Raw genomic sequence first — 14,741 nt, 5'->3', positions numbered from 1 at the left:
TTTGAATTCTGAATATATTTTTTGAATGATGAACAAAATTGAAAAAATCTCAACACAAATTTAAACATATTTTGAAAATTTAAATAAAATTTGATATTCTAAACTTTTTTGGAAAATTAAAATAAATTTTGAAATTCTTTTTTTAATTTGAACATATTTAAAATTACGAGTTTTTTTTTAAAATTTAAACAAAATTTGAAAATTTTATAAAAAAATAAAATTCTATTTTTTTCAAAATTCAAACAAATTTTGATTTCCTTTTGAAATTCCGAACATTTACGATTTTTTTAGAAAAATTGAAATTTCAAATATTTATTGAAAATTCAAACAAATTTTGAAATTGTGATTTTTTTGAAAATTTAAACAATTTTGAAATTCAAACTTTTCATTTTTTTCTGAAATTCTAAGGTTTTTCGAAAATTCAAAAACAAATTTTGAAATTATGATTCTTTTTGAAAAAATAAATATATCTGGACGTGGTCTGGTCGGTGGGGACAAGTGTCAGGGCCAGCATAGCTGCCTCGATGCACCCTGTCTGGGGTGCATGAGATGAGCATGGCTGAGTGCACTTTTATGCATCAGATGAGCATAGCTCAGATGAGCCCATGCACCCTACCAAACAAGCAAAAGTGAGTCGGATTGGGAACTTTTGCCCTCATGCACCCTCCATGCACCCTATCAAACACACCCTTCAGTTGTGCACGCAGGAAGGTGTACCCACCAGTCCGCGTCTCCGAACGGATGGGTTCAGCTTTGCTAAGAGCATCTCTAATAGACGGTCCATATGTAAAAATAACTAATTTTTGAAGCTTTGCATTAAAAAATGTTGCTTTAACAGATGGTTCATATATAAAAAAATTAGACCACCGCCTTCGGGAAATGTAAAATTGAAAACTTCATGATGCAAATTTACATCACGCGATACAACTGATATAAAACCACGGCCGCCCGCCAAATGACCAACCGCCACTTCGTTCCCCTTCCGCCTCGCGATCGCCCGCTCGCTCCTCGTCCGCCCCAGCTCTCCGACGCCGCCCCGCCGTAGATCCAGCCCCCATCGCCGATTCCACCCCACTGGACCGCCACCTGCCGCCGCGCCGCCCCATCGCGTCTGCATCCGCTCCGGCCGCCTCCGGCCCGCCCCGACCCCGTTCGTCTCCTCTCCGACCACCTCCGGTCCGTCCTCCGCCCGGCCCCGCTCCGTCCACCCGGCCCTGCTCCGTTCGCCTCCACCTCCGGTCCGTCCGCCGCCCCGCTCCGTCGGCCTCCGCCCCATGCCGCACGCCGCCGCCCCGACTCACTCCCCGATGGCGCCGAAGAAGACGCCGAAGGGCAAGTCCAATTTCTTCAGCGTGAGGGCGAAGCCCTCCGGGAACTTCGGAGTGGAGTTCTCCGACGCCGGGCGGCATTGGTGGCTCGACACGTATCCCACCCTGATGAGGCCGCGCGTGCCTACGACGTGGCAGTGTGGCGTGCCGGACGGCCGAAGACGGACCTCAACTTCCCGGAGACCGAGTCCCAGGCAGTGGCGAAGTGGCCCGTGCCGCAGGGCATCCGGATGGAGGAGATACCGGCAAAGAAGGCGAAGAAGAGATCGGCAGTTGTCGTCGCTCCCGGCGAGAGCGACGAGGCGGCGATGGCTCGGTTTGCGCGAGAGCATCCGCAGTACGTCCAGGCCGAGCTGGAGCACTACTGAAAGCACGGCGCTGAGGAAAAGAAGAAGGGGTGAAGAAGGAGGACGAGGTCGGCCCGTCGACTGTGATCCCTATCGAGTCGTCGGATGAGGACTGGGGTGACTTCGAGGAGGACGAGGGGTGCGATGACCCGACTAAGGACGAGTTCTGGGAGCAGTTCTGCAACTCCGACGATAAGGAGTAGTTTCATCTAGTAGTTCGAATAAGTAGTAGTTGAATTTGTGTATGAAACTATGTTGAATTTCATGTTTGAACTATGTTGAGATGAAGTAGTAGTTGGTCGTTTTAATCTTTGTTTTGGATCATCTGTTGGAGTTGCTCTTTTATTTACATCTTCGTTTTGGATTATCTGTTGGAGTTGAGCCTTTTTGAAGATGTAAAAAGCATTTTTTGGTGCTCCAAATTTGAACCATCACCGTTTTAGAGCACCAAAATATACATCATCTATTGAAGATGCTCTAAGCAATGTGTTAAGTTCTTTCCTTAGTCTTAGGCTAGCGGTATAATCTTACATTCTTAAGAAGTTGATCCCCACTACTAGCTATTCTCGCTAATGCGCACTATCCACATCAGCGTTTAGTTTTTTACTTTGTAAACACCAACCAATCGTCCTCTTTATAGGTGCCTACATGTACATTCCATTTGCCTCTCAGTTGTAAGTTGTAAGTTGTAACACGTCATCATTTTTTCCAGAGAAACCTAAAAGATCGTGGATGTCACCTAGAGGGGGGGTGAATAGGCTCTTTAAAATAATTACGATTTAGGCTTGAACAAATGCGGAATAAACCTAGCGGTTAATTTGTCAAGCACCAAACCTACAACAATTAGGCTCACCTATGTGCACCAATAACTTATGCTAAGCAATATAAACTACTAGGTGATAGCAAGATATATGACAAGAAACAATATGGCTATCACAAAGTAAAGTGCATAAGTAAAGGGATCAGGTAAGAGATAACGGAGGCACGCGGAGACGACGATGTATCCCGAAGTTCACACCCTTGCGGATGTTAATCTCCGTTTGGAGCGGTGTGGAGGCACAATGCTCCCCAAGAAGCCACTAGGGCCACCGTAATCTCCTCACGCCCTCGCACAATGCAAGATGTCGTGATTCCACTAAGGGACCCTTGAGGGCGGTCACCAAACCCGTACAAATGGAAACCCTTGGGGGCGGTCACCGAACCCGTACAAATGGCAACCCTTGGGGGCGGTCACCGAACCCGTACACTTTGGCAAACCTTGGAGGCGGTCACTGGAACCCGTAAAATTGCTCGGGGCAATCTCCACAACCTAATTGGAGACCCCAACGCTTGCTCGGAGCTTTACACCACAATGATTGAGCTCCGAACACCACCAACCGTCTAGGGCGCCCAAGCACCCAAGAGGAACAAGCTCAAGGGTACCGAGCACCCAAGCGTAATAAGATTCTCAACTTGTAACTTCCACGTATCACCGTGGAGAACTCAAACCGATGCACCAAATGCAATGGCAAGGGCACACGGAGTGCCCAAGTCCTTCTCCCCCAAATCCCACCAAAGCAACTAATGCTAGGGAGGAAAGTGAGAGGAAGAACAAGAAGGAGAACACCAAGAACTCCAAGATCTAGATCCAAGGGGTTCCCCTCACATAGAGGAGAAAGTGATGGGTGGAAGTGTGGATCTAGATCTCCTCTCTCTTTTCCCTCAAAAACTAGCAAGAATCCATGGAGGGATTGAGAGTTAGCAAGCTCAAAGAAGGTCAACAATGGGGGAAGAACACGAGCTCAAAGGATAAGGTTGAATGGGGAAGAAGACCCCCTTTTATAGGAGGTCCCGAATCCAACCTTTATGTGCTCAGTCCACGCATGAGCGGTACTACCGCCCGGGCGGTAGAACACGGAGAGCGGAGCAAAACAGAGGGTGAGGCAGAGCCGTATGAGCGGCACTACCGCTGGAGCCAGCGGTACTACCGTAGGCCACAGCGGTACTACCACTAGGACCGCGCACAGCGCCTACCGCGAGCACAGGGAGAAGGAACAGGGAAGAGGGCCATTGAGCGGAACTAGGGGCGGTGGTAGCCGCGGTACTACCGCTTCTACTGCCGCTCCTACTACTACTGAACCTGACACGAGAAAACCACATCTCGAATCGAGGCGGTACCAGCGCGGAACCGGAGCCGTACTACCGCTTATGGGCATAGGCGGTACTATCATGTGGGACAGCGATACTACCGCTTATGGCGATACGCGGTACTGCCGCTCCGGCCCAGCGGTACTACCGCTGGCGCCATCCTTATGCCACTTCCACAAAAACAAGTATACTCCAAGGAAAACCAGAACTGCCAAAACTTCTGCAAATGAGCTCCGAATTGAGCAAACTCAAGCTTGTTGGATACAAGACGACGAGTAGCATCAAAACAGTGACTGGTTATAGAAAGAAGAGGCAGGGGAGGTAATCCATTAGTCGACACAAACTCTCCTTGAATCCAAATCCTTCAAGGAATCAAGGAGAGTCGACAAGTAGCACCTTGGTCGACACAAACTCTCCTTTATGTAATCCAAGAAAAGCCTATGGACAAAACCTTCAAATATAACTCAAGGCAACCATTAGTCAATAGAGATTGTCATCAATTACCAAAACTAAACATGGGGGCACGGCATGTTCTTACAAAACCGTTCGTGGTGTTCCCCATCGTGGTGCCTCTTAATTTCTCCATAACTTGCCCTCTCCACCTTCTCTAGTTTCCTGAAACCACACCGGCGTCTCCTCACCTTTCCTCCAATCATCTCCCCAACTTGTCCTATTCACCCGCCATATATGTGTTTGTTCCGGCGAAGGTAGTTGCAGCATCCCTGGGAGGCCGGCCCTCTGTAGTTCACTGGATCAGACCAGCCGCGAGGGTTATTTCTGGCAGGGAGGATGCTCTGGTGGCGACGCTGACATGGATTCTTGCTAGTCTATAAGAGCCGATCTGTTGGCAACTCAGGCCATGGCTTATGTTCACGGGGACAGCTTGTAGGAGTGCTTGATCCAATTCCTCCGGCGAGTGCGGCCCCGACTGATTCTGGGAGGAGCTTCTACTACTACAATGGTATCCACTTCTTTTTGGCAAGCTAGGATCCTACATCTGGGGAGTTAGTCCTGCTCCTTTGGGTCCTGATGGGTTTGCGGCAAGGACTGTAAATATCTGAGTATGGTTAGAGTTAATGGTTTTGTACTTTGCTTAGGTATGTCCTCTATTGATCTGTTCTTCTGGATTTGTTCAGCTATATAGGATTCGATATTTCATTCTTATAAAAAAAGTGCACACCAATCTGAAGGAAATATGCCCTAGAGGCAATACTAAAGTTATTATTTATTTCCTTATATCATGATAAATGTTTATTATTCATGCTAGAATTGTATTAACCGGAAACATGATACATGTGTGAATACATAGACAAACAGAGTGTCACTAGTATGCCTCTACTTGACTAGCTCATTGATCGAAGATGGTTATTTTTCCTAACCATAGACAAAGAGTTGTCATTTGATTAATGAGATGACATCATTAGGAGAATGATGTGATTGACTGGACCCATTCCGTTAGCTTAGCACTTGACCGTTTAGTTTGTTGCTATTGCTTTGTTCATAACTTATACATGTTCCTATGACTATGAGATTATGCAAGTCCTGTTTACCAGAGGAACACTTTGTGTGCCAGCAAACGTCACAACATAACTGGGGGATTATAAAGGTGCTCTTCAGGTGTCTCCGAAGGTACTTGTTGGGTTGGCGTATTTCGAGATTAGGATTTGTCACTCCGATTGTCGGAGAGGTATCTCTGGGCCCACTCAGTAATGCACATCACTATAAGCCTTGCAAGCATTGCAACTAATGAGTTAGTTGTGGGATGATGTATTACTGAACGAGTAAAGAGACTTGCCGGTAACGAGATTGAACTAGGTATAGAGATACAGACGATCGAATCTCGGGAAAGTAACATACTGATGACAAAGGGGACAACGTATGTTGTTATGCGGTCTGACCGATAAAGATCTTCGTAGAATATGTGGGAGCCAATATGAGCATCCAGGTTCCGCTATTGGTTATTGACCGGAGACGTGTCTCGGTCATGTCCACATAGTTCTCGAACCCGTAGGGTCCGCACGCTTAGCGTTTCGATGACAGTTGTATTATGAGTTTATATGTTTTGATGTACCGAAGGTTGTTCGGAGTCCCGGATGTGATCACGGACATGACGAGGAGTCTCGAAATGGTCGTGACATGAAGATTGATATATTGGAAGCCTATGTTTGTGAAGGAAATATGCCCTAGAAGCAATAATAATGTTATTATTTTATTTCCTTCTATCATGATAAATGTTTATTATTCATGCTAGAATTGTATTATCTGGAAACATAGTACTTGTGTGAATACATAGACAAACTAAACGTCACTAGTATGCCTCTACTTGACTAGCTCGTTAATCAAAGATGGTTATGTTTCCTAACCATAGACATGTGTTGTCATTTGATTAACGGGATCACATTATTAGGAGAATGATGTGATTGACATGACCCATTCCATTAGCTTAGCACCCGATCGTTTAGTATGTTGCTATTGCTTTCTTCATGACTTATACATGTTCCTATGACTATGAGATTATGCAACTCCCGTTTGCGGAGGAACACTTTGTGTGCTACCAAACGTCACAACGAACTGGGTGATTATAAAGGAGCTCTACAGGTGTCTCCAAAGGTAAATGTTGGGTTGGCGTATTTCGAGATTAGGATTTGTCACTCCGATTGTCGGAGAGGTATCTTTGGGCCCTCTCGGTAATGCACATCACATAAGCCTTGCAAGCATTGCAACTAATGACTTAGTTGCGAGATGATGTATTACGGAACAAGTAAAGAGACTTGCCGGCAATGAGATTGAACTAGGTATTGAGATACCGACGATCGAATCTCGGGCAAGTAACATACCGATGACAAAGGGAACAACGTATGTTGTTATGCGGTCTGACCGATAAAAGATCTTCGTAGAATATGTAGGAGCCAATATGAGCATCCAGGTTCCGCTATTGGTTATTGACAGGAGACGTGTCTCGGTCATGTCTACATTGTTCTCAAACCCGTAGGGTCCGCACGCTTAACGTTACGATGACATTTTCATTATGAGTTTATATATTTTGATGTACCGAATGTTGTTCGGAGTCCCGGATTTGATCACGGACATGATGAGGAGTCTTGAAATGGTCGAGACATAAAGATTGACATATTGGACGACTATATTCGGACACCGGAAGTGTTTCGGAGAAGTTTCGGATAAAACCGGAGTACCGGGGGGGTTAACGGGCCTCATGGGCCTAAAGTGGAGAAGAGGAGGGGCGGCCAGGGCAGGCCGCGCCCCCCCTCCCCCTCTAGTCCGAATTGGACAAGGAGGGGGGGCGGCGCCCCCCCTTTCCTTCCTCTCCTCTCTCCCTTCCTTCCCCCTCTCCTACTTGGACAAGGAAAAGGAGGGAGTCCTACTCCCGGTAGGAGTAGGACTCCTCCCTGGCGCGCCTCCTCCTGGCCGGCCGCCCCTCCCCGTTGCTCCTTTATATACGGGGGCAGGGGGGCACCTCTAGACACACAAGTTGATCTTCGTGATCGTTTTCTTAGCCGTGTGCGGTGCCCCCTCCACCATACTCCTCGATAATATTGTAGCGGTGCTTAGGTGAAGCCCTGCGATGGTAGAACATCAAGATCGTCACCACGCCGTCGTGCTGACGGAACTCTTCCCCGACACTTTGCTGGATCGGAGTCCGGGGATCGTCATCGAGCTGAACGTGTGCTAGAACTCGGAGGTGCCATAGTTTCGGTGCTTGGATCGGTCGGATCGTGAAGACGTATGACTACATCAACCGCGTTGATATAACGCTTCCGCTTTCGGTCTACGAGGGTACGTGGACAACACTCTCCCCTCTCATTGCTATGCATCACCATGATCTTGCGTGTGCGTAGGAAACCCCAATAGTGGCATCCGAGCCTAGGTTTTATGTGTTGATGTTATATGCACGAGTAGAACACAAGTGAGTTGTGGGCGATATAAGTCATACTGCTTACTAGCATGTCATACTTTGGTTCGGCGGTATTGTTGGATGAAGCGGCCCGGACCGACATTATGCGTACGCTTACGCGAGACTGGTTCTACCGACGTGCTTTGCACACAGGTGGCTGGCGGGTGTCAGTTTATCCAACTTTAGTTGAACCGAGTGTGGCTACGCCCGGTCCTTGCGAAGGTTAAAACAGCACCAACTTGACAAACTATCATTGTGGTTTTGATGCGTAGGTAAGATTGGTTCTTGCTTAAGCCCGTAGCAGCCACGTAAAACTTGCAACAAAAAAAGTAGAGGACGTCTAACTTGTTTTTGCAGGGCATGTTGTGATGTGATATGGTCAAGACATGATGCTAATTTTTATTGTATGAGATGATCATGTTTTGTAACCGAGTTATCGGCAACTGGCAGGAGCCATATGGTTGTCGCTTTATTATATGCAATGCAATCGCCCTGTAATGCTTTACTTTATCACTAAGCGGTAGCGATAGTCGTAGAAGCATAAGATTGGCGAGACGACAACGATGCTACGATGGAGATCAAGGTGTCGTGTCGCTGACGATGGTGATCATGACGATGCTTCGGAGATGGAGATCAAAGGCACAAGATGATGATGGCCATATCATATCACTTATATTGATTGCATGTGATGTTTATCTTTTATGCATCTTATCTTGCTTTGATTGACGGTAGCATTATAAGATGATCTCTAACTAAATTTCAAGATAAAAGTGTTCTCCCTGAGTATGCACCGTTGCCAAAGTTCGTCGTGCCCAGACACCACGTGATGATCGGGTGTGATAAGCTCTACGTCCATCTACAACGGGTGCAAGCCAGTTTTGCACACGCAGAATACTCAGGTTAAACTTGACGAGCCTAGCATATGCAGATATGGCCTCGGAACACTAAGACTGAAAGGTAGAGCGTGAATCATATAGTAGATATGATCAACATAGCAATGTTCACCATTGAAAACTACTCCATTTCACGTGATGATCGGTTATGGTTTAGTTGATTTGGATCACGTAATCACTTAGAAGATTAGAGGGATGTCTTTCTAAGTGGGAGTTCTTAAGTAATATGATTAATTGAACTTAAATTTATCATGAACTTAGTACCTGATAGTATCTTGCTTGTTTATGTTTGATTGTAGATAGATGGCCCGTGCTGTTGTTCCGTTGAATTTTAATGCGTTCCTTGAGAAAGCAAAGTTGAAAGATGATGGTAGCAATTACACGGACTGGGTCCGTAACTTGAGGATTATCCTCATTGCTGCATAGAAGAATTATGTCCTGGAAGCACCGCTGGGTGCCAGGCCTGCTGCTGGAGCAACACCAGATGTTATGAACGTCTGGCAGAGCAAAGCTGATGACTACTCGATAGTTCAGTGTGCCATACTTTACGGCTTAGAATCGGGACTTCAACGACGTTTTGAACGTCATGGAGCATATGAGATGTTCCAGGAGTTGAAGTTAATATTTCAAGCAAATGCCCGGATTGAGAGATATGAAGTCTCCAATAAGTTCTATAGCTGCAAGATGGAGGAGAATAGTTATGTCAGTGAGCATATACTCAAAATGTCTGGGTATAATAATCACTTGATTCAATTGGGAGTTAATCTTCCAGATGATTGCGTCATTGACAGAATTCTCCAATCACTACCACCTAGCTACAAGAGCTTCATGATGAACTATAATATGCAAGGGATGAATAAGACTATTCCCGAGCTCTTCGCAATGTTGAAAGCTGCGGAGGTAGAAATCAAGAAGGAGCATCAAGTGTTGATGGTCAACAAGACCACTAGTTTCAAGAAAAAGGGCAAAGGGAAGAAGAAGGGGAACTTCAAAAAGAATAGCAAGCAAGTTGTTGCTCAAGAGAAGAAACCCAAATCTGGACCTAAGCCTGAAACTGAGTGCTTCTACTGCAAGCAGAGTGGTCACTGGAAGCAGAACTGCCCGAAGTATTTGGTGGATAAGAAGGATGGCAAGGTGAACAAAGGTATATGTGATATACATGTTATTGATGTGTACCTTACTAGAGCTCGCAGTAGCACCTGGGTATTTGATACTGGTTCTGTTGCTAATATTTGCAACTCAAAACAGGGACTACGGATTAAGCGAACACTGGCGAAGGACGAGGTGATGATGCGCGTGGGAAATGGTTCCAAAGTCGATGTGATCGCGGTCGGCACGCTACCTCTACATCTACCATCGGGATTAGTATTAGACCTAAATAATTGTTATTTGGTGCCAGCGTTGAGCATGAACATTATATCTGGATCTTGTTTGATGCGAGACGGTTATTCATTTAAATCAGAGAATGATGGTTGTTCTATTTATATGAGTAATATCTTTTATGGTCATGCACCCTTGAAGAGTGGTCTATTTTTGATGAATCTCGATAGTAGTGATACACATATTCATAATGTTGAAGCCAAAAGATACAGAGTTGATAATGATAGTGCAACTTATTTGTGGCACTGCTGTTTAGGTCATATCGGTGTAAAATGCATGAAGAAACTCCATAGTGATGGACTTTTGGAACCACTTGATTATGAATCACTTGGTACTTGCGAACCGTGCCTCATGGGCAAGATGACTAAAACTCCGTTCTCCGGTACTATGGAGAGAGCAACAGATTTGTTGGAAATCATACATACAGATGTATGTGGTCCAATGAATGTTGAAGTTCGTGGTGGATATCGTTATTTTCTCACCTTCACAGATGATTTAAGCAGATATGGGTATATCTACTTAATGAAACATAAGTCTGAAACATTTGAAAAGTTCAAAGAATTTCAGAGTGAAGTTGAAAATCATCGTAACAAGAAAATAAAGTTTCTACGATCTGATCGTGGACGAGAATATTTGAGTTACGAGTTTGGTCTACATTTGAAACAATGCGGAATAGTTTCGCAACTCACGACACCCGAAACACCACAGCATAATGGTGTGTCCGAACGTCGTAATCGTACTTTACTTGATATGGTGCGATCTATGATGTCTCTTACAGATTTACCGCTATCGTTTTGGGGTTATGCTTTAGAGACGGCCGCATTCAGTTAAATAGGGCACCATCAAAATCCGTTGAGACGACACCTTATGAACTGTGGTTTGGCAAGAAACCAAAGTTGTCATTTCTGAAAGTTTGGGGCTGCGATGCTTATGTGAAAAAACTTCAACCTGATAAGCTCGAACCCAAATCAGAGAAATGTGTCTTCATAGGATACCCAAAGGAGATTGTTGGGTACACCTTCTATCACAGATCCGAAGGCAAGACATTTGTCGCTAAGAATGGATCCTTTCTAGAGAAGGAGTTTCTCTCGAGAGAAGTGAGTGGGAGGAAAGTAGAACTTGATGAGGTAACTGTACCTGCTCCCTTATTGGAAAGTAGTACATCGCAGAAACTGGTTTTTGTGACACCTACACCAATTAGTGAGGAAGCTAATGATAATGATCATGAAACTTCAGAACAAGTTACTACCAAACCTCGTAGATCAACCAGAGTAAGATCCGCACTAGAGTGGTACGGTAATCCTGTTCTGGAAGTCATGCTACTAGATCATGATGAACCTACGAACTATGAAGAAGCGACGGTGAGCCCAGATTCCGCAAAATGGCTTGAAGCCATGAAATCTGAGATGGGATCCATGTATGAGAACAAAGTATGGACTTTGGTTGACTTGCCCAATGATCGGCAAGCAATTGAGAATAAATGGATCTTCAAGAAGAAGACTGACGCTGACGGTAATATTACTGTCTACAAAGCTTGACTTGTCGCAAAAGGTTTTCGACAAGTTCAAGGGATTGACTACGATGAGACCTTCTCACCCGTAGCGATGCTTAAGTCTGTCCGAATCATGTTAGCAATTGCCGCATTTTATGATTATGAAATTTGGCAGATGGATGTCAAAACTGCATTCCTGAATGGATTTCTGGAAGAAGAGTTGTATATGATGCAGCCGGAAGGTTTTGTCGATCCAAAGGGAGCTAACAAAGTGTGCAAGCTCCAGCGATCCATTTATGGACTGGTGCAAGCCTCTCGGAGTTGGAATAAACGCTTTGATAGTGTGATCAAAGCATTTGGTTTTGTACAGACTTTTGGAGAAGTCTATATTTACAAGAAAGTGAGTGGGAGCTCTGTAGCATTTCTGATATTATATGTAGATGACATATTACTAATCGGAAATGATATAGAATTTCTGGATAGCATAAAGGGATACTTGAATAAGAGTTTTTCAATGAAAGACCTCGGTGAAGCTGCTTACATATTGGGCATTAAGATCTATAGAGATAGATCAAGACGCTTAATTGGACTTTCACAAAGCACATACCTTGACAAAGTTTTGAAGAAGTTCAAAATGGATCAAGCAAAGAAAGGATTCTTGCCTGTGTTACAAGGTGTGAAATTGAGTAAGACTCAATGCCCGACCAATGCAGAAGATAGAGAGAAAATGAAAGATATTCCCTATGCTTCAGCCATATGCTCTATCATGTATGCAATATTGTGTACCAGACCTGATGTGTGTCTTGCTATAAGTCTAGCAGGGAGGTACCAAAGTAATCCAGGAGTGGATCACTGGACAGCAGTCAAGAACATCCTGAAATACCTAAAAAGGACTAAGGATATGTTTCTCATATATGGAGGTGACAAAGAGCTCATCGTAAATGGTTACGTTGACGCAAGCTTTGACACTGATCCGGACGATTCTAAATCGCAAACCGGATACGTGTTTACATTAAACGGTGGAGCTGTCAGTTGGTGCAGTTCTAAACAAAGCGTTGTGGCGGGATCTACATGTGAAGTGGAGTACATAGCTGCTTCGGAAGCAGCAAACGAAGGAGTCTGGATGAAGGAGTTCATATCTGATCTAGGTGTCATACCTAGTGCATCGGGTCCAATGAAAATCTTTTGTGACAATACTGGTGCAATTGCCTTGACAAAGGAATCCAGATTTCACAAGAGAACCAAGCACATCAAGAGACACTTCAATTCCATCCGGGATCTAGTCCAGGTGGGAGACATAGAGATTTGCAAGATACATACGGATCTGAATGTTGCAGACCCATTGACTAAGCCTCTTCCACGAGCAAAACATGATCAACACCAAAGCTCCATGGGTGTTAGAATCATTATTGTGTAATCTAGATTATTAACTCTAGTGCAAGTGGGAGACTGAAGGAAATATGCCCTAGAGGCAATAATAATGTTATTATTTTATTTCCTTATATCATGATAAATGTTTATTATTCATGCTAGAATTGTATTATCCGGAAACATAATACTTGTGTGAATACATAGACAAACTAAACGTCACTAGTATGCCTCTACTTGACTAGCTCGTTAATCAAAGATGGTTATGTTTCCTAACCATAGACATGTGTTGTCATTTGATTAACGGGATCACATTATTAGGAGAATGATGTGATTGACATGACCCATTCCATTAGCTTAGCACCCGATCGTTTAGTATGTTGCTATTGCTTTCTTCATAACTTATACATGTTCCTATGACTATGAGATTATGCATCTCCCGTTTGCCGGAGGAACACTTTGTGTGCTACCAAACATCACAATGAACTAGGTGATTATAAAGGAGCTCTACAGGTGTCTCCAAAGGTAAATGTTGGGTTGGCGTATTTCGAGATTAGGATTTGTCACTCCGATTGTCGGGGAGGTATCTCTGGGCCCTCTCAGTAATGCACATCACATAAGCCTTGCAAGCATTGCAACTAATGACTTAGTTGTGAGATGATGTATTATGGAACGAGTAAAGAGACTTGCCGGCAACGATATTGAACTAGGTATTGAGATACCTACGATCGAATCTCGGGCAAGTAACATACCGATGACAAAGGGAACAACGTATGTTGTTATGCGGTCTGATCGATAAAAGATCTTCGTAGAATATGTAGGAGCCAATATGAGCATCCAGGTTCCGCTATTGGTTATTGACAGGAGACGTGTCTCGGTCATGTCTACATTGTTCTCGAACCCGTAGGGTCCGCACGCTTAACGTTACGATGACAGTTTCATTATGAGTTTATATATTTTGATGTACCGAATGTTGTTCGGAGTCCCGGATTTGATCACGGACATGACGGGGAGTCTCGAAATGGTCGAGACATAAAGATTGATATATTGGACGACTATATTCGGACACCGGAAGTGTTCCGGAGAAGTTTCGGATAAAACTGGAGTACCGGGGGGTTACCGGAACCCCCCCGGGGGTTAATGGGCCTCATGGGCCTAAAGTGGAGAAGAGGAGGGGCGGCTAGGGCAGGCCGCGTGCCCCCTCCCCCTCTAGTCCGAATTGGACAAGGAGGGGGGGCGGCGCCCCCCTTTCCTTCCTCTCCTCTCTCCCTTCCTTCCCCCTCTCCTACTTGGACAAGGAAAAGGAGGGAGTCCTACTCCCCGTAGGAGCAGGACTCCTCCCTGGCGCGCCTCCTCCTGGCCGGCCGCCCCTCCCCCTTGCTCCTTTATATATGGGGGCAGGGGGGCACCTCTAGACACACAAGTTGATCTTCGTGATCGTTTTCTTAGCCGTGTGCGGTGCCCCCCTCCACCATACTCCTCGATAATATTGTAGCGGTGCTTAGGCGAAGCCCTGCGACGGTAGAACATCAAGATCGTCACCACGCCATCGTGCTGACGGAACTCTTCCCCGGCACTTTGCTGGATCGGAGTCCGGGGATCGTCATCGAGCTGAACGTGTGCTAGAACTCGGAGGTGCCGTAGTTTCGGTGCTTGGATTGGTCGGATCGTGAAGACGTACGACTACATCAACCGCGTTGATATAATGCTTCCGCTTTCGGTCTATGAGGGTACTTGGACAACACTCTCCCCTCTCGTTGCTATGCATCACCATGATCTTGCGTGTGCGTAGGAATTTTTTTGAAATTACTACAATCCCCAACAGTTTGGATATCGGAAGTGTTCCGGGTGAAATCGGGATTTTACCGGAGTACCGGGAGGTTACCGGAACCC

The sequence above is a fragment of the Triticum dicoccoides genome, chromosome 2A (genome assembly GCF_002162155.2).
Source record: "Triticum dicoccoides isolate Atlit2015 ecotype Zavitan chromosome 2A, WEW_v2.0, whole genome shotgun sequence".
Lineage (NCBI taxonomy): Eukaryota > Viridiplantae > Streptophyta > Magnoliopsida > Poales > Poaceae > Triticum > Triticum dicoccoides.
Note: the sequence above shows the minus strand (reverse complement) of the source record.